Raw genomic sequence first — 21,429 nt, forward strand, 5'->3', positions numbered from 1 at the left:
CAAAGCTGAAATAACTCAGTATTTGTGTGGTATGCTCTGTAATGCAGTTTCTCAGAGTTAATATTGGCTATTTTTTGTGTAAGCCTTTTAAAAATAATTTGTAATCATTTTTACAGAAGCACTGAACCACCTTTTTATGTTGTGTGTCCAAACTGCTACAATTTCAACAGAACTGCTTGACAGTACATATAATGTAACAATGTATTTGTGCATTGTGCTGTTACTATTAATTTTAAATACTATTAAATTTCATTATTGTACAAAAAAAATAAATAAATATGTGTATGTATATTTCCCATCTTCTCACCTATTTCTATAATGTCTGCAAATTGTGGCCTGGCTTTTATATAAATTACTGTAATTCATTCAAACTCATTACAAACTCCATCAACTGAAATCATCCTATTCTTATACTTGCCCTCTTAAAGTCAATGCAGTTTAATCTATTTTGTTTCTTACATAAATGTGTTGCAGGATTAAAAATGATACCCATAGTCTATATTATGTTGATTATTAATCTGTAGTTGTTTACTGGTGGCCTCAATTCAGGCCCCATGAAGTTTTTATTATGTCCGGCCACATAAACTACTGAAACTGCTGTAGTGACGATGCATTGCCACCATATAAACACCAGGGGGCAGCATGTACCTTTCCACCGGAGCTCTCCTCCTAGCTTGGTCTGGACAGCAGGAATACAGATAGAGGTCCAACCTGTAAATATGGTGAAGGGTAAATGGAGTTACTTTTGTATCTTTATTTTGAAAGTGGAAAAAAAAAAAAGTTTTTGGAAGTGAAAATGAAATATTTTGTTTTGGATTCTTCTCCTTTCACTCACAGTTCTGTCCATGGCCGGTAATGTTAAGAAGCACACTTTCTGTCACCTTCAGTCTGTCATCACTTAATTTGAATTTCAGTGAAACTTATAACATAATACAAATGTTGTCCTGAACTTACATTTCTGTTTCTCTTGTCAGACATTTGCACAACCATAAGTGACTTGATTTCCCGTCACAAAATGCCAAGAAGCCAGGAATTATGTTGCGTCACCCAGTGGTGACGTCAAAACAAGCAAAACTAGCTAACGTTAGCAGCCGGGAACATGCTGTCAGTCTCCTCTCCTTTGGCTTTGGGCAGCCAGTTTTAAGATGCCAAAAAAGCTGTTGGGCGCCTTTCTGCACTGCAAATACACCAAACTCTCAAAAAAACAGTGTGAGAAAATATATATTTACATCACAGTATGCAACCAGGTTTCATTAGCTGTAGCTTCATTAGCCAGTTAGCATTTTAGTGGTTTAGGACAATTGGATTTGAATGGTCATGCATTTGTTTCCCGAAAAGAACAACAAAATATGTGACGGAGGACAAGACAAAGCTTATTTTTGGGCAAAATACAGGACAAGTTATGACAGCTTGAGTAAGAAGAGGCAGAAAAAGTGAATTTTAATATTGCCGTGGATGGGAAAAGTCTCCTTATTTGACATCTACCCTGCTCTTTTTTTGCAGTTGCCTCCTTCCATTTCTATATACAACGAAGCGGTGGAAACAACAATGAAAAATGATCCTCTATTTTTCACATTTATGTTTAACAAAACAAAATAGACAAAAAGTTTATTTTGCAAGCACCGTTTCAGGTTTCTTTCCCGTTCTCAGAGGCAAATCGACTCAGTATCAGGACCTACACAGAAAACAATTTCTAGTTTATACTTTGGCCAGATTTGCCACTGGCATTAACCTACAGGGTTTTTGACTAAAAAATGAGCCTCGATCCTCCTGTATCTTCACACCTGTTAAGGGGTTAAAGGTCGGGTGAGGAATCACTACACATGTAAGCATACAGAGAAAGTGTGTGTGGGAAAGCTGTCAGTAAAAAGCAGCTTCTACTGCAACACAACCACTGAAATATTACGGTTTGAGTGATGGGGTCAAACACACACATGCACAGACATTACAGGCATGATTTCTCCCCGCTTTAGTTAAAATATCCGTTTACTGGAGGGAAGAGGGAAAGTGAGAAAGAATACCCAAAAAAAAAAAAAAAAAGAGCAGGGAAATTGACGTTTAGCTTCTGGTTGTTTTTATCTCTTGGTGTGAAAATACAAGGCTGTGTAATCTTTTTCTCTCTAAAGGCAACATCTGTTCCTGTTGTTATGTGTGAAAGCATTTGTTGATTCCTTCCTCATACCGTGATAAAGTGTTCCATCATTGCGCCGCTGTGTGTCTGAATCAATCATGTCTCCGGTAACTATGGAACGTGTTTATCTTTTGGGTGAAAATGTACTTTTAAGGTAACTCAATAAGGTGCATTTATAATGGTGGAGGCTGGGACTTCGGCGCTCAACTGGCTGTAATTATACCTTTGAGGTGGTTCATTTTCATAACACAGTACATATATTCATAGAGACTTTTAAACAGTTTAGTGAGTTTCGGTGAGGCTAGTCTGTGGACTGCGGTAATGGGATTGAACCAGAAGCACAGAGCTTTATCGTGTTAAAACTGTATGATCTCTATGTTTGCATCCCCAACCTGCTGTTATTGTTGTTGGACACGCTTTTCTCTCCTTTTCTTCCCTCTTTCAAGGTTAAAAGAAAAGCTGCATTCATAATTACACACACACTGTCTTCCTCTGCCTATTTCTTTTTATACCTGTATACATCCTTTTCTCTCTCGCTCTCTCTCTCACACACACACACACATACTCACACGCACACACTACACAGATTACAGTCCTCGGAGGCTAAAACCGGAATGCTAACAAATGCTAATGTCTGACTTTAGCCCCGGACGCGCTGGATTATGGGTATTGCCTCTATATTTGCATTGGCACCAAACACTTCGTAACACTGCAAGTGGAGAACAATTTGCTGCACATTATAGCTACTTCAAAGTAAATGGGGTCTTATTTGGGCTTTTTACCCCCAAATCAGAGCAGGTAAAACTGAAAAGAGAAAGATGAAATTATCTTTTGCACAGAATAAAGAGAACATATTTTTAACATTTGAAGTGTTCAATTAGATTTAATCATCTAACAAATAAAATGGAGGGAATTTCTCCAATCTCTCCAATTCTCTAGTGTTGCTAGATTTGTTCATAAAGACATTGGTTCATTGCTAAAATAATTTGATCGGTGTATGCTATTATATAAAGTCAAACTGAAGGATAAATATTATGCCATACATATAAATGGATGAAATGAATTCTACATTCTAGACATTTGTGTGATGCTGTGCTGCGCCCATAAGGAGACGGGCCTGTCGGACGTTAATGGTAGGCTGCTGTATTTCAGTGGAACCGCAGGTATGAAATTATCCGCTCTATAAACGTACTTTGTGTGATTACGAGGGAGTGTGACTTCCCCTCCCTCAGTGTATTTTGATAGATTTCACGAGGTTCTTATAAACCAGGGAGAGGTCATAAAGAGAACCACATAAGGAAGTTTAAAGTGCTGTAATCTCATTTTGTAGGCAGCTTTATAGGTAAAAACAGCTGTAGACATTCTAGTCCCTGCTTGGATAAAAGTCTTTGTGTCGCACACGCACAGTCACACACACACACACACACACACACACATAACAGCAAAGTGCGCTCTACTTAGGCAAAACAGTGAGAATAAGGTGTAGAAGTGATGACAGATTTAGGAGTGCAGACAGCTTACCACATGAGGGGGGGGGGGGGGGGGGGGGGCATTGATGTGTGCAGAAGCCATTGCAAAGTGATTTTTGGTGTTTATACGATGCATCACTGCACTCACATGCACATACAAAGTGGAACAAAATGGTTAGTATTGAACTGCTGCTTTCTCATTGTTTCACAGGATTTGTTTCTCTTATTTTCTTGTTCCGCCTTCTTCATCTCTGCCTCTCCGTCTTTCGCTCTCTCTCTCTCTCTCTCTCTCTCTCTCTCCTTTCTGACAAAGAATCCTGTTAAAGTATAAGTGTGTCTTTGTGACTGTACCACTGGAAAAGCGATCACAGCCCTGGGACTCCCTCAAGCACCCCTGTATGTCGCCCGTGGAAACCCTTTGCATGTGGTCTCTGCTCGCACACACACACACGCACGCACACACATACACACACACCTTGGCGACAGGCGGGAAAATCATTTCACCCTGAAGACGGGCAGGATTGTGGTTCAGGTCTCCCTCTTTATGTTTCTCTAAGTGTCTGTGACAAGGCAGGAGGTTATGGGTAATGATTGGTGTGTGTGTGTGTGTGTGTGTGTGTGTGCGTGCGCATGTGTGTAAATGAGAGAGAAAGAGAGAGAGCGTACTGTGTGCAGACAGATTAAGCTTCTCCATGGATGGATACCTGTGTTTCTGTGAATGAGTAATGTGAATGACAGGAAGGATGTTAGGTGCAGGGGGAAAATGTACACAATAAATCATGATTCCATCCCCCAAGATAAATATTTTTACTTATATTTCAAGGTTACAAATTTTGAAAGAGCACATATTATTGTTTTATTAAATGATGCGCTTTAAAATGGAAAAAAATGGTCCTTTAAAATGTGTTGAAAGGCCCTAAATATCTTTTTGTAATTGATTCATGGCTTTTAACTCAACCGAAATTCCAGTAAAAAATTGTACTAATAATTTGCAACATTTCAAGACTAGAATTTCCATAATCATTGCATAGCAAAAAAATAATAATTACAATTATATGGTATTGTGGCCCAATGTTTGTGATAATATCATAGCATGCGCTGTGTCCGTAGCAAACCCAACCCAGAAAAAAAAAATCCCTATTCCCCCTCTGTGTGTTTGTACTTTCATGCACCTTAATGGTCTCTTACCCCCAGGATATGTGAAGGTCAATGAAGTGCCGGGGCTGTGTGTATGCGTGTGTGCCCATATTTATTGTTAATTGCGTTGAATTGAGAGACGCAGCGGCAAAAGCTTAAAACAGAAAATGAGAGAAGCGCTCAAGTGGCTATCACTATCATAAAGGAACAAAAGTGAAATAGGGGAGGGAGGGAGGAGGGATGAAAGGAGATGATTTGCAGCGTTAATCCAAATTGAATTACATTGATAACATCGGCCTTTCTGCCTTTTTTTTTTGTACATCCACTTTCCAAGTCTTTGTCACTTGCACTTAGCATACTCAGACTTCAGACTTACTGCCTCAAGACAATAGGTGCCATACTTGGCTATAGGGAAGTGTATAGGGAAGTGTTCCAGTATCAGCTAGCAGTTAGTAAGGTAAAAGCCGGCTGGTTGCTCACTACAACAGATCACTTCACTGTACAACTACTAATGAATAAACAGGAATCAGTGGGTATTTATTGCATTCTCTCTCTCTCTCTTTCTCTCTCTGTCTCTCTTTCTGTCTCTCTCTCTCCCTCTCTGTTAATGGTGTAAATTAGCATATAAATGAGAGATAGCATGTGATAGAATCCACTCTGCTTCAATCTGTCCATAGGGACTTATGATTATCTCTTTCTCCTCCTTTTTCTTCACTTCTTATTACTACTTTCTTGCTCTCCTTCAGCCTGTCTCTCACTCCACCCTGCTCACAACCAATTATTCCTTCTACTATTTCTATTTGAGGACTCCTCGCTTTCTATCTTAACCGTTATATGCACGTCATTCACTCTGTTTGTGATTGTGTGTATTTGCTTATCTGCATGTGTGTGTATGTGTGTGTTTGGTTGCCTCTGTGTGTGATTAGTTTAAGTGTACTTAATTGCTCCTGACTAATTAGCAGATGAGCCAAGGCATTTGAGAAATTGGGAACACGCACACATATGTGCACGCGCGCGCGTGCGCACACACACACACACACACACACACACACACACACACACACAGACTTATACCACCTTTTTCTCCATGTCTTAAGTGTACCTCTCTCGTTCCCTCCCTTGACCAGCCTCTTTCTGTCTCTGTCCCCAGATAGTTAAAACCCAGCGGTACACAGCAGGAGGTGTTAATGATGTGAGGGCTCTGTGTTCTCTGCTGGGAGGGATCTGTTGTGTGTTATCTGCTGTCTGTCACCCGACGAATAGAAAAACACCCTCACAATTTGTATGTGTGTGTGAGTGTGTGTTGTGAGAACATTATCAAGAGGCTGAAACAGCTGTGTGGTGTGCCGCTTCGGCAGCTCCTGTGTTTTAGGGATGTGTGAGTGTGGATCTCTAAAAGAGACGTCTCTGTGAGTGTGTGTGTGTGCGTGCGTGTGTGTGTGTGTGTGTGTGTGTGTGTGTGTGTGTATGTGTATGTATGTGTGTGTGTGTGTGTGTGCACATGGGTCTGGTTTTCCACTCTTCTGTTGCTCTGCATATTAAACATCATGAATCTAGCTCTCTGACCAGCTGTCAAACAGAACTCAACTTCATTAGTGTCTGTGTGTGTGTGTGTGTGTGTGTGTGTGTGAACGTCTCTTAGTGCATGTACGTTTGCATGACTGTTTTTGGATATGTGGCCTCAGCCTTGCTTCTCCATTCTATTTCTTTATTCATTAGAGTCAATGTGCCCTAAACTGGCTGAGGCTCATGTGATGGATGTGTTCGTTTATGTCTGTGTGTGTGTGTGTGTGTGTGTGTTAGTGTTGTTCTGTGTCTCTGTGTGCATGTTGGGGACACTGTGGCTCTGTGAGGGACGCAGGGAACACATGGGCGTGGGGTGTCCATCATCAGGACCATCAGTCTCTGCTGATGTTTAGTACTGTGTGTGAAGCTGAGTAATCATTTATCCTGGATAAATACTCAAGGCTTGAATTGGCACGTACACACACACACATACAGTAGATGTTAGAGTAAACATTTGAATAGTCTTAATTAATGCCTTGTGACCTCATGTGACATTTTTCCAAAGACAGAAAAATGGATTGCCAAGTGAAATACACACTTTGGCACTGTAGCTTTAAGACAGCAAAACCAAGAAAATGATTTATCATCTGGTGGAACACTAGCAGCTCTATTTCATGAAATGGATATTTGCCTTCACTCCTTTTTTTGGCTTTCAGTTTTGCTTCAGTTGTTTTGGTTCTGTTGCTCCCTTCCTTGTTTATCAAAGTATCGTGATTTTTGTTTTAGAAAACGAATGATGGTTAGGCTATGTAAGCAACCTCCCCGCCCCACACACACACACACACACACACACACACACACACACTCAGCAGTGATGAGGATGGATAATGCTGGACTGAGTGAATTAAAGTAAATCAGAGTGTATTAGACTCCCCTGTTGGCTTCCCCTCCACAGGAAGACAATCTTGAGACACACACACACACACACACGCACATAGATAGGTGTGTAGGAATAAAGAAGCTGTCAGCTCTTACCCTTCCATTGCACACATACACACTCACACCAAACCCTTAAGATCCGACACCCTTTCAGATATCCGCATTAGACCCTATAATCTAATTTCTAGATATCATCTTACAAATCTAATCATGACACACCACTCATATTCAATATCACCAAACCTCCAGCCTTTTAGTTTGGCCTCTCAAACCACCGTGTAAAAGCTTCATCATGGGCGATGGTGATGAAATTACCCTCTATTATCCCCCTCTCTCTTTCTCTTTTTCTCTCCAACTCTCATTCCCTCCATTCTGTCTTACTTGAAGGAGTGTGCAGATTTAATTTACAGGAGAACTCATGAGCCACTTAGGGCAATCTCTCTCTGTGCAAGGATTGATTGATTAGGCCTTATCTTGTTATCTGGGTCTGTGGTCGTTTGATAGGCCTGTTTGTTCTCTCACTAGTCTCTCAGTCTTTCTATCTGTATCCCTTTCCTTTATGTAATTTCATGCTTCTGTCTTCTGTGTAGAAGTGTGTGTGTGTGCGTGTGCATGCGCACGCATGTGAGTGTGTGAGATTGGGAATGTGCGTGTGTGATGGCCTCCAGCTTCCCCATCTCCGTCTAGTTTTTCTCCAATGTGGGAATCAGACACAGATAAGAACGGATTGTCTTGCCAGACCAGAATTAGGAAATTACATGGTTTACCCGTCGCAGATTCACACCCCTCCCTCTCTTTCAGCGGACTACTGTACTTGCAAGCCAATATTATTTCTGAGAAAACGCCGGGCTGTAATGGTTGACTAAGTAAATACTCTACTGATGCAATTTCATGCATAAAGCATCGGCACCTTTGCTGAGCCTGTTGGGTTTTTTTTTTCATTTTGGCATTCATAAATAGCATTGTACTCAATTCCCAAAGTAATCCAGGCTATATTTGAATAGTCTGAAGTTTAATGTGTGCAGCACCACTGTGTCTTCCTGCTTGTACAGGCAGCGAGCCATTTTACTGAGTTGGCCCTTTGTTCTGGCAGCACATCATGAAGGTGAACTGTAATGGAATCACCTTGTTTCAAAGAATAGAGGCGACTGGATGACATTCTACAGCTGTGATGCGGAAAGCACACATGTAATGAATAACATGCGAGAATAAATTAGTTTTTAAATTAGCTTTTAAAACTTTTAGCTTAAATTAGTTATTCATTTTGTTCTGCACAGACCTGAAATAAAAAATGCCTGACATTGATTTTAAGGCAACTGTTTGTGGAATTCATGTTTGTTTTTACTGTTTTGTAATCAAGTGATAGTCCGCAAGATTCTTGATTTTTTTCGGGGTTTTTTGGCGACATCTTTGGTGCTAAACAATCATTGCTGTGGTGTTTTGCACTGCACTTCCCACTGATCATTTCGCAGCAGTGTTGCCAGTACTTTGACGCTACTGGACTCACAGCAGCTGCCACTCCTCCAAACAAACAAGCATTGGCTACTGAGACTAGTGAAGCAAATGCAAATAAAAGCCAGTGCCTAACAGCGACCATGTCTACAAAGACGATGATATCTACACTGTATAAATATATCAAACATGTTTTATTTATCTATTACAGTCGATAGCAAATACTCAACCAATAATGTTATATGGACAAAAGACAGCCACTGCTTACAATTACATTATCACTGGACTGGACCTATAGTATACAGACCCACATCTGTACCACTCCCTTCTCATCTTTGAGTGTTTTTCCTTCTAGAAAGGCAATAATGATGTTCAAAGTAGTTTGGGCTCAGTCATGGTCACTTTCCTTTTTAGCAGTTTGTTGAGTGATTTTACTTATTTTGCCATAGATTTTCTGTTGATGAAATTTCTGTAGTTTCTGTAAATAGGCTACTGCTCTTTTCTTTGTCTGTTCAGCCATCGTGGCTATTGCTGGTCATGCCAACTACCCAGTTCTTCTTCTGTTTATTCCAAACAAACCGCTGTTGCTGTTTGGAGGTTTGTAAAACGTATCTCTTACTGTGTGCCAGAGGATTTTTCCCAGGAAACCGCTAGCCTCTCCTAGGTGTTTAGAACAGCAAATGTAAAAGCTTTCATGAACTGGGTATAGGTTGGATCACACTGTGTCATATCAACTGATGTATGCATCCATGTATCAGGACCTTTCTATGAGAGAGACATTTTGAATAATTTAACGGGAAATCACATTATCCGGTCCAGGAACACATGTTTAGTTTACTCATTTCACACTCACCATGGTCAACCTGTCAGTCACCTGTGACTATCAGACTGAATGCATTGGCATTGGAATGACCCATTTTGTGCCATGGGAGCAGTCTTTTCAGGTATTTTTTTTTTTTTTTTCAAGTCAACTCATAACACATTCTTATTTACAATGACAGCCTGGCAAAAAGCCTCATTTTGCCTCTTGATGGGGAATTGGAGAAAGGGTTAAAAGGAGGGAAAAAAGTCAGTAATACTACTACTACTACTACTACTAATAATAATAATAATATAATAATAATAGGGAGGCAAGATATGATGGTTAGTAATTTGCAGAAAGCAACAGAAAACCCGTCTTTATACCTTGAACCCATCTCAGTAATTTACCTGTAGGATGGATGATTAACATTTAAAAATAGTGAGAAAAGTCAAAGATATTAGGTGTTAATAAAATCATAATTAAAAGCGCTTGTGCTTATTTTACCTGTATGGATAGGCATTTAGAACAAATGATAGAAATACGGAATGGCAGTCCCCTTGTATGTGTATATGTGTATATGTATGTAATATACAGTAACCCCTGAGCTTGGCAGAAAACATTCTATACTCTGATGAACTTTTCATGATGTAACCTATTCTGACTTTGCAGCTGGTCCTTCTGGCCTGAAGTCTTACTTGCTCTTCCTCCCTCACCTGTCCTCCACCTCCTCTCACTGCTCCAACCTCCTGCCTTCCCCTGCCTTCCTGTCTCACCTCTCTCTGGCCTGTAGTCTAAACCCCCCCCCCCCCCCCACACACAGTACCTAAACTAGACCTCCCCTCACCCTTCCACCCCTGTTCCTAGCCCTCCATCAATTGTGAGCACCTGCACTCCTCGTCTTCACCCCTTCCCTTCCCAGGCTCACCCCACCCTCTCCTGCAGCCGACTCCACTTTTCCCACCGTCTGCCCCAACCTGACATAATAGCATAAACACACGTATTCACACATAAGCACATGCACATATACACGTACGTGCACGCACACATGCTTGCACACACACACAAACACACACACATGCACACAGTTGGAGCGGCAGGTTCTCTCTAATGACGTCCTCAGAGTATAATTAGTCTGGCCAATTAACAGCAGTAACGATGCTTGCATTCATTATGTCAAATTACACTGTGCTGACAAAGTGTCAACTCAGCTACGCTCACCTGCTGAGGGTATCTGTGTGTGTGTGTGTGTGTGTGTGTGTGTGTGTGTGTGAGTGTGTATGTGTGCTAGTTTATTAAATCCTATTTTATCATTCCAGAAATGAAGAATGTCCTACCCCTCTCTTCATTGTGTCTACCAACACACACACACACACACACACACACACACACACACACACACACACACAAACATGCACATGCATTCAATTAGCACACTTGCTGTAGATCTGTTATTCTGGTCCCTGTTGTCGTGGTGATGCTCTCGTGGCCACGAATAAGGCCTGTGAAACCAGATGGATCAGTACATTGCATTATTAAATCATGGATATTGATATTGTGTGTGTGTGTGTGTGTGTGTGTGTGTGTGTACACACAGTGTTAATATTAAATGCTGTATATTACTGTGAGTCAGATGGGATAGCTATGATCTGTCTGGCCTGCAATGTGATTTTGCACAATAATTTGCATAACATTGATGAATGTAAGAGAGGGGCGTGGCCAAGAGGGCTAGAGGTGGATTCATCTTAATTAGCATCTAAGTCCTTTGGTGGTAAACTACTCTGCTGGGGACATACACACACACACACACACACACACACACACACACACACACAAATATGCATACATAATTATGCACATGGACTCATGCATATGCCAACACACGCAGTTACACACAGACTCAGTCCAAGCAAAGGACAGGGACCTGAGCAGTCCTCCAATAGGCAATTAGCTTGTGAAATGACATAGACATACATGCACAGCCACTGACAAATACACAAATGGAAGTACACACAAACACACAAACACACGCACACGTACAGAGGCAGAGCTGGCTTGCTCTCTTGATAGGCAATTAACTTACTTCAGACACCTCATCAGCAAGTGAACAAAAATCCCTCTTTAATCGGACACACAAATACACACACACACAAATACACACACACACACACACACACACGCACGCTTGCACATACACGTACGTACAGTTTTGCATATGCAGTGTTCATTGCAGCATTGATATGCGGTGTGAGCAGGAGAATCTGTTCCCATTGCTAGCGCCTTAGCTTTGCTAAAATTCAAATGCACATACACAAACATGTCCAAACGCACACACTACACACACATACATTCGTAGGAGGGATCAGGGGGCAGATGATTCGTCAGGAGCCCTGCTGAGTTAAGTAATCACACTCGGGTGTTTAATCACTAACGAGAACCTGATGATGCTCTTTAATTAACACAACACTAATTGAAGAGGGCTGGCGAATCACGGTTCTCATTCCTGTCTGATATTTGAATAATTAGAAAGCAAAGGATTGTGGGGGAGTCGCCTCCAGCTGTAGGTGTGTCAGAGTCAATTGGTCTAGCTAGGAAATTGCATAGAAGAGAAGGGTTTGGTCTAAAAAATGCCCATCAAAAAAAAAAACAACACTGGCCGCATGTGAGTTGTCTTCCATACCAACTAAATACTGCTGCATTGAAATAAAACTAACTCTTCTTCAAGAGTTTTAAATGTAAGAAACCAAGAGGCACAGCTAACGAAGGAAGGCTTTGTGAATCCTGCTGTAACACTCTAGTAAAGCTCCAATCCAGAATATATTTGGCCATATAAATATAAGGAATATTCACATAGGGCCTGATTCAAATGCAGGCCTATTCAACATGTGTACTGAGGATTTTGAGTGTGCATTTGTTTGCACAAGGGTTAATTGAAAACCTTGGTATTGCAGCTGTATGGTGGAAAAACAGACCATGGACTTTTAGCATTTTCATGCTTTCTTGCTGAATCATTGTCTTTAAATACCTCATTTGATTAGGTTTTTTTTAGTATGATGGTGCACGAAGATTGAAACAACAACTTTCCTTTGCGGCATTGATTTAAAAAAAAAAAAAATCTAAATATTGTTTGTTTTTTTAATCTGAAATAATTTAGGCTAGTCCACATTGATTCCTATAAGAAATCACTGACAGATTTCAATCAAAATTAAGTTTTATATCAAAAGATTAATTTCTTAATGACAACTGCTTTCTACTCTGCTCACTGACAGTTAAGGCACTCACTATTTGCATTGCTCAACTTAGTAGTGCTGCAATATGAAAGGCAGACCCTGGGAACTCATTACTTAAATTTTAATGCTGTTGTTTTGATTATAATGATGTAACAATGTAACCAGACAACCAACTTGTATTGTGACAACCATAAAAGTGACATTCCAGGATCTGCCAATTGGTAGTATACATGTCAGGGCAACGTAATAGGGAAGGAGTGTCTAAAGTTATATTTAAATGTTGTATTTAATAAATTATCATGCCATGAATTTTCATTTCATTTAACATCACTTAAGTATGGAATGTCATTATAATGTTCTGTTTCGACAAATGGCAGTAGCATTATAAAGGTATAAGAACAGATTAAAATACTCCCTTCCATATGCATGTAATGGAGTTCTTCAATTAGTAGCACACAGTACCAACAAAGGTACTCTACTGTTTTGAAATCACTAATGTGGCAACTAGTGCAGCAGCTCTCTTGGCCAAGGCAGTACTAACAGATAGCCATCACAGTTAATGGTGCTGTAGAATTATGGTTCACACTTTATTTGGATGGTCCAAGGCTGATACTCAACTTACTATCAACTGACTATGTGTCACTAAAAAGTCTGCTGATTTACAGGTGATACAGTAGTGTGAAAAGTAGTCAATAGATATTCAATGTCTCGGTTAGGTTTGGGGACCAGCAACACAATTAGTGTTGATTTTATGCACTGGCCAGACTGATCTCACAGAAAAACGTCAAATGAACACAACTTGTTAACAGCAAATTACTTGTTGGTTTTCCCAGCATGAAACGGTTATGTGAAGGAGACACGATTATAAACAGGAAGTAGTGTCACACTGAATAGCATGGTGGCCAGTAAGGGTGTGGTGGCTGGGTTGATGGATGGGCGTATGCGTTTGCCTTCTAACCCTAACCCCAACCCCAACCCTAACCTTTCACTTATCTAACCCTAACCTAACCCTAACCCTTCGATTCTCAGTGTTTTCAAAGGACATTTCAACCGTAAGTCACATTTTAATTTTTAACAAATGTTTTTCTTATTTAACCACGACCAAACCATTTCCCTAACCTTAACCAAGTTGTTTTACTTGCCTAAACTTAACCATAACCTTTACCCTAACCTTAACCAAAGTCGTTTTACTTGCCTAAACTTAACCATTAACCAACCTTTGGGACGTAATTCAGTTCGTGGTGGAGAAACGTTATTTTGAGAGAGTTTGTGTTCATTTCATATATTTGTGTGAGATCATGTTGGCACTGGCACAGGTTTTATCATTATCAGATCTATCTTGGGGTTAGGGTTAGATATGGGATCAGGGTTATATATTATGTAGAGATGCAGCAAATAGGCAAGAGACATTTGTTGAACATCTAGTCTGATAGTTGGGTATTAACACTGGACTATCCACATAAAGTGCTACTGAATTATACATTTACATGAAACTCAACAAAACTGTTGAACATCAGCCTGAAACCACAATGTTTTACCCAACGAGAGTTATTTTTCTAATTTCCATAACAATTAGTCAACGCCCACCTCTAAGAACAGTGATAAACTGCATCAAGCAGCAGAGACCAGAAATTAGGGTAATTTTGCTGTCATGTTTTTAGATTATTATACATACATTTGCTTATTGACTTAACACAACTGCTGATAGGGACAATGTTTTTACTTTATTTTTCTAATGTTGTGGCACTTTTAGTTTTCATGGCACCCCAAATTATCTGGCTACTCACCCTGTTGATGCTTGAGGAATGTTCACTTATTTTACCGTTACACTAATTGCAAGTCACTCTGGATGGCGGTCTGCTAGATGCTTAAATTGTAATTGTAAAATTGTAATTAAAAACTCACGCACATTATGGCAGAACATATTTTGAACTTGGTCGTGGAGAGTTGTCAAAATTGCTTTAAATATCATTCCACTTCTTCAGAGACCAATCGAGACCGGTTGCAAATTTGGTAGCGGTTCCTGATTGTTCTGAACGGAAATACAGATAAGCTCCTGGACGATACTGCTATCGGTTCTTAACTGTGTCTTTCAAATTAACTGTTACTTTCAAATTAATTGACTGGTCTGGATAGTGACAATATGTGACAGCCTGTAGTCTTTTGTATTCATATTGTGAAACTGTGAATGTGTTTTATGCTTGCCTTGGCAAACAATAGAACAAATTGACCTGTATTTTGAGTTACAGTCAAGGGACCTGTATGTTGGGGAAAATATTTTCCATCAGCAGCTACTACCAAAAGACAAAGGACAAAAGTGGGGACTGGGCCTATTGAGTAAATTAAAATTCAAACCGTTTCTCAACTGTATCAGCTGCTGGAAGCCAAGTGACAAGAAGAGAGCTTTCTCAATCCTTTGTTCAACATAGATCTTCATGTTTTGTAGACTGAATGAGACTAAATTATGCTCTGTAGCAACATAATAGCCCCAATTCATAATTTACCGTGGATGTACAAACATTTGTGTGAGTAGTTGATAGGATTTTGACATCTGTGAGCCTGTTGTAAACAGTTGACTAAATATTAGGAAACTTTGTTGAATCCTTCCTGTGTCTTACTATAAGCCGATGAAACAGAGTGTTCTGTCTGCAGGTTAATTTTACAATTATCCATGAATATACGCTGATAGGATTTTGAATCCACTGAGTTGATCAGTGTCTTTGCTTTCTGTTGCAGTAGTGGTAAAGTGGGGCGAGGAGTTTGGTGAAGTTTTATATGGGAGTGGGGGATGGGACAGACAGAACATGGCAACACTGAGGAGAGATTAGTGTTTTGTTAATGAGGATTACCGTACAAACCGGTGAAAGGCAACTAAGCTGAGCACCGCCACCATCAAACCGATTTAGTTCCTGGCTCCTATTTAGAGGGATTACCAGACAATGTTATTGTAATTACAATTGTTCTAGCAATGAGACTGTTGAAGCTATTCTTGTCTGTTGTTGCTTTACAGTGGGTAACATATAGACCATTTGCTTTGCTTAGATTAAATAATGCAAAAGTTAATGTCAGATTTTATTAAGTTCACGTAGCCTTGATGTGTTGAACTTGTGATGCTAACCTTGTTAACACTTTAAAGGTAAAGGGCGGTGTGCATAAACAGTCACACCAACAGTATCGCTTCAGAGCAATAGTGCTACAGACACAAAACAGAATCTTCTTCTGCTTTAGCAGGAAGGAAGATTAACCTGAGAAATGTCCAATTCTTTTCTCCCTCCTCCTTTTATTCTCCCCAGAAAGCTGTCTGTTTATAGGTTCCACATGGGAAAAGGACAAAGGTTTAAACAGAGGGGGATTTCAAAAGATAATTAAGGAGGAACGAACAGGCAAACTATTGACTGAGGCGCGAAGGAGGGATTGGGAGCAGAGAGGATAACAGAGGAACGGAAGCTACCTTTGTTGTGTCTTAAACAAGTGGATCATCAAACACCATGAATATGTATTATATCAGGTTATTCATCCAAGTCATTGTTCTTTTTCAAATTATGTCCCACCAGAAGACAAACAAAAGAAAATTGAGCAAATAAATGTAACAAAAACCAAAAAAAAATGACAGAACTGTTCTTTTTATGTCCACACAGGTTCTTTTGTGGCATTAGTGGAATCTTCGGAGATGACTTGCTTTTATCCAGTCAAATAATGCCATCTTTTGAAGAAACGGCTCTAATTAACATCTATTTGAATAATCAGATTATGCTACATTCTTAAAATGTGCTGGTGAGAAAGCGTGCATATATAGCGTGAATATGTCTTTTGTCATCATGTGCTAATACACCAAAGGTAATGTGAGACATGCTTAGTGTAAAGCCCCTTATTTACCTAAACATGTAGCCAACTAATTAGGGGGTTATTGCTGGCTAGATTTCAAAAGAAATGTTTCCTATACTCAGAAATTTCTTGGTGGAACTGGGCTCATACACATTTCACAATTCCATCTTTTTTCCCTATGCATTGCTGCCATATATAGTATAGCTTTTATTATTCTTTGACTAAATGAAGGGATTCTGAGATGTCCAATAAAGGTTGGGTTCTCATATTAGCATATGTGCAATGAACTAGCAACTAATTTCCTCTTTGGATTTGGTGGTAGGATTCCTACTTTCTGATCCTTTTAGTTCCTTTGAATGAGTTTGTTTTGGAGTATTATTGTGCTGGTATGTATACTCTACATGTACAGGCTGTTGACTTACACATTAAAATATGAAACAGATTAATAACACGACACTAGACATTGATTTTGTGCTGAATATCTAAGCCGTGTAACAAAAGATGATGCACAAGCAATAGGGAATGACAGAATGTTTTGCTGCTTAGCAGGGACTGTCATTCCCAAGCAAAACAAGGAACGTGCATGTACACACACACACACACACACACACACACACACACACACACACACACACACACACACACTACACTACACTGGCACAAACACCATAATATAGGTAGCACTCACCTGGAGGGAACAAAGGAACAAGGGGCTAATTAGTGATGATGAGAAGTTAATTTAGTCCGACACCTCAGGTAATAGTCTCTCCCTCCTGTCTTCATCTCTCTCTTTCTCACCTTTCCTCTCCCTGAATCATTCCCCTTTCTACATATTGCTTCTTCTTCTCTAACCCAACAATTTTCATGTTCAGAGAAGGTGTCAAATGTTCTGTTTTGTGCTTTTTATCTCTTCAGCATCTCTCTCTTTCTCTCTCTCATACACACACACACACACACACACACACACACACACACATACACACACACACACAAACACACAAATCCGTGTGTATTCTGCAGGGATTGGAGAGGCTGCAAAGCAGGTGAGATTGTCAAGTTGACTAAGTGGGAAATTACATTATATTCTGCTTTGACATTGCTGAATTGTATTGCTGTGTGTATGTGTGCGTACGGGAGAGCGAGAGAGAAAAAAGGAGAGAGAGAGAGAGCAGGCAAGATGGTTCCTGAGCTAAATGTTTGCTAGCAGGTGAGCCTGTTGTTGACAGATGGTGTTTGTGAGAGAAGCTCGCTCCCTACAGAGTCTCACCCCAGGAAAACACTCATGCTAACGTAGACAGACCCACTGTACACACACATAAATACACACACATACAAGCGTGCAGGCAAGCACACACACATGCACATACATACACCAGTAACACGCTCTCACGAGGTCTCAGAGTGGATTATAACCTATTCCGTTAGTGTTGTTCACAGCCCGTTCACAGCGTAACCAGGTGAGAGAGACCATGAAGGAATGGAGAGATAGAAAGAGTGGAGAGAGGGAACAATAACCAAGTGGGGAAATTTCTGCACTACCACCATTCTGCTTATGAGAGATAAAAGAGAGAAACCAAACCACCGCCGTTTATGTTGGTAGTGAAAGAAGCAAAGAAAGAAAGACATTTGGATGGAAGAAAGGCAGAAGGAAGGAAGAATGGCAGGAAGGGGAAGGAAGACAGGACAGCCCCAAAAAACAAAAAGTTATTTTGACGGCAAAGCAGCCAAAAGCTGAGATCCCCAAACTTGTGACACCATTTTACTTCCAGCCCGGCCGACCACACATAGACAGCAGCCATTTTGTGCCTCTGAGATCAGATTAGTAGTCTGGTGGCACTGCTTCCCATCAGCAGGTCCATTGGAGCGTGGCAACTGTGGAGGAGTCACTATTAGAGCTAATGGCAGACTAAACAGCCTTTAAGTCAGGCCTGTAGTGTGTAATGAGACTTTAAGTGTGATGACAAGAAGAGCAGAGAAGAACACAGCGACGCTCACGACTAGGCATTAAACAACGCCTCACTCCTTTACAGCTATAGGTGATGCACAAACAAACAAACAAACAAACAAACACATAAATAAACTAAAATGTAAAGAAAGAATCGACGCAAACTTCTTCTGAAAAAGGGTCAAATGACAGAGCATGAGAAAATAAGTGAGAGAGACAGATAGTGAAAGTGCTAGAAAGAGAAGAGAGAGACAGAGAAGGGAGGGGTAGTGAGTGCGAGCTCCTGTAATTAGTCAGTTAATTACATCTGGATGGTGATCTGCTCGGGGGGATGGATGTTGTTTGAGCTGTGTGTGTGTGTATGTGTGTGTGAGTGTATGAGTGTGTGTCTATCCTTAGCGGCTGTGTACACTCCAGAAAGCGTTTACTGAAATGGGAGCTAATTCTCGCTGTCTGAGGCCATTACGGTATTAATTTAATTTGGGTTAGCTGTCGCTAGCTCATTAACACATCTAATTAATTCATTGACATCAGAATTAAGTTGTTTCACTGAAACTGACACCTCTCTCTTACAAGAGAGAGTGGGAGGAGAGGGAGCGACAGATTGAATGAGAAACAGAGATAGAAGAAGAGATGAAGAGAGGGGGAGAGAGATGATGGATTGAATCATATCTACAAGAAAAATGCTATTAATAAATTTTGTCAGTCGCAGTAAGTAGTGTCAATTTGTTATACAGGAGATAGGGAGATGGAGAGAGCAATTAATGGAATAAAGGAAAAATAGAGCGGCAGATATGGGTTGTTAGAGTGACAGAAAGGATGAGAGGAAAGAGAAGAAGATAAAAAGTGATTGGTGATGTATTGGTGTTTTATTGTAGTCATTTGAGGAGTATGAGGCCTTATTGCAAGAGGACAGCCACTTGTGTAACTAATCACTACAGAATGTATTATTGCCATTTGTGGGAGGGAAAAAAGGAGGAAGATTACAAAGAGTGTGACCTTCCTGAGAAGGACAATATTTTGATAAATCAAGCAGTTAATGTGAGTTTGGAGAGGGGATTATTCAGATTTGGTGCAACATGGCGTGGGTGTACGGTTAGAGGTGGGACACCTTTGGATGTGGCACGCAGTGTGAGCCTGGTTAGAGGTAGAGATTATTCGGATGTAACGCGCAGTGGGTTTCTTGTTAGAGGGGGGCGTAGTTAAGGCTTTGCACAGTCTGTCTCTGTGGTAAATTTGATTAAGGCTGGCGGGAGGAGGTGGTCCAACCGTGAACAGGTGCCCCTCACAGCTGAGACACAGAGGAGTCGGGTCCAACCCTTACTCTCTCTCTCTGACATTGTACTTCCCACTCTCTCCCTGCTCTTTTGTTCTCTCTCCGTCTATCCATGTAATCTCTCTCTATTTCCGCCGCTGTCTCTCTTTGCACCCGGTGCCTCTCTCCTTCATCTGTCTCTGTTTGTCTCTTAATCAGTGGCGGGGATAGGGGCCTCATAGCATGCGGGACCTCCACCTTGCTCAACCCCCCCCCCCCCTCTCTCTCACTCTCTCACTCCTCCATCCCCTGCTTGTCTTCTCTGCTGTGTGACTTTCACTGACCTTCACAACCCTCCGCCCTCTCCCCCCCCCTCCTACTCTCTGTATCGCTGCTTCCCGTCCTTCGCCCTCCCCCCGCACTACCCACCTGTTTGGATCAGTCCAGCCAAAGTCAGACCGCTGGATCAAACCCTGTCCAGAGACGCTCCCAAGGAACCTCTATCACGCCAAGCAGTCTGCGGTTTATTATATCCATTCTATTGATAGTTGTTTTAATTTGGCGTTCCGTGTAAGATGTGTGATATCTACCTGATGCCTGATCACTAGGCCCACTGCAGTATAGAGCTGAAAAAAGTCTCAGCCTGTCTCCTTAACACTTTATTAGACAGCTATCCCCCAGGGAGAGAGAGAGAGAGAGAGAGAGAGAGAGAGAGAGAGAGAGAAAGAGAGAGAGGGAGTGATCGACAGAGAGAGAGACCTCACCTCTTTAGTATTGAGGAGCTACATCACCAGCTGCAGCAATTAACCCCTTGTTCCTCTGGGGAACCATTAGAAGGTAGAACAGCCTTTAAAATTGCATATGGCTGCAATTAGAGCAGAGAAAGTGATGAAATGATTTGGCTTAGATTTTTCTGTATAGATTTTTGGGAAATGGCCCTTTTTATAGCGCCATAAATCGGTATTAAAATAGAGTAAAGTACTTTAGTCTCTCCTCTCCTCTCCTCTCCTCTCCTCTCCTCTCCTCTCCTCTCCTCTCTTCTCCTCTCCTCTCCTGTCCTCCAATAACAGAAGGAGATGGCTTAAGCATCTGTGTCATCAGTGCAGATTAATGTTCTAATAATATTCACAGATGTCATTTCAAATTCTCCATTTGTTTATTTTTGCTTTCCTTCTCCCCAGAGCCGGCTCCCTCGTTTTCGCCTTCTTTTCTCTCTCTGTCAATGAATCACAGGACTAATCATAGGCTCATCACAGACTTCAAAGCAGCCACTTAAGAACGCCTGTCTCATTCAAGTGTGACACACAGACACACACACACACACACACACACACACGCCTTCCCAACAGTGGTGTTTTTGAATCATTCTTAATCGGTATAATTGGACATGAGAAGAAATAAATGAGCGAAGTGAGAGGAGGGAGGGATAGAGGGTCGAGTAAAGAGGACAGGATAGCGTGGTGAGGCAGAGTGCTGATAGTGAAAAAGGAGGCGAAGGAGGGAAGGAGAGAGGGAAGACAGCAAAGTGCTTTCTGACACGTTTATTCATTTGCTTATTATTTTGTTGCTGTAGCTGTTTGTTTACTCATTATGGATAATCCAATTAAAGCACTTAAGAGCAGCTTAGAAGAAACACACACACACACACAAACATGCGCAGCCACACACACACAAACACACACACACACACACACACACACACGCACAGCTAACACCACAGCGCAGAGTGGGTCCACTCTTG

At 41.0% G+C, this 21,429-nt stretch overlaps 1 protein-coding gene across 3 annotated transcripts in view; it reads left to right on the forward strand.

Annotated features, from left to right (window-relative positions):
- micall2b (mical-like 2b) overlaps positions 1-263 on the forward strand; it is a 12,665-nt gene extending 12,402 nt beyond the window's left edge. For all 3 annotated transcript variants that reach the window (XM_078282647.1, XM_078282649.1, XM_078282648.1), the window contains exon 16: positions 1-263. This exon is cut by the window's left edge and continues 1,528 nt beyond it. The gene's annotated coding sequence lies outside the window, so the exon portion shown is untranslated.
- The last annotated feature ends 21,166 nt before the right edge of the window (positions 264-21,429 follow it).

Source organism: Centroberyx gerrardi, chromosome 3 (assembly GCF_048128805.1).
Source record: "Centroberyx gerrardi isolate f3 chromosome 3, fCenGer3.hap1.cur.20231027, whole genome shotgun sequence".
NCBI lineage: Eukaryota > Metazoa > Chordata > Actinopteri > Beryciformes > Berycidae > Centroberyx > Centroberyx gerrardi.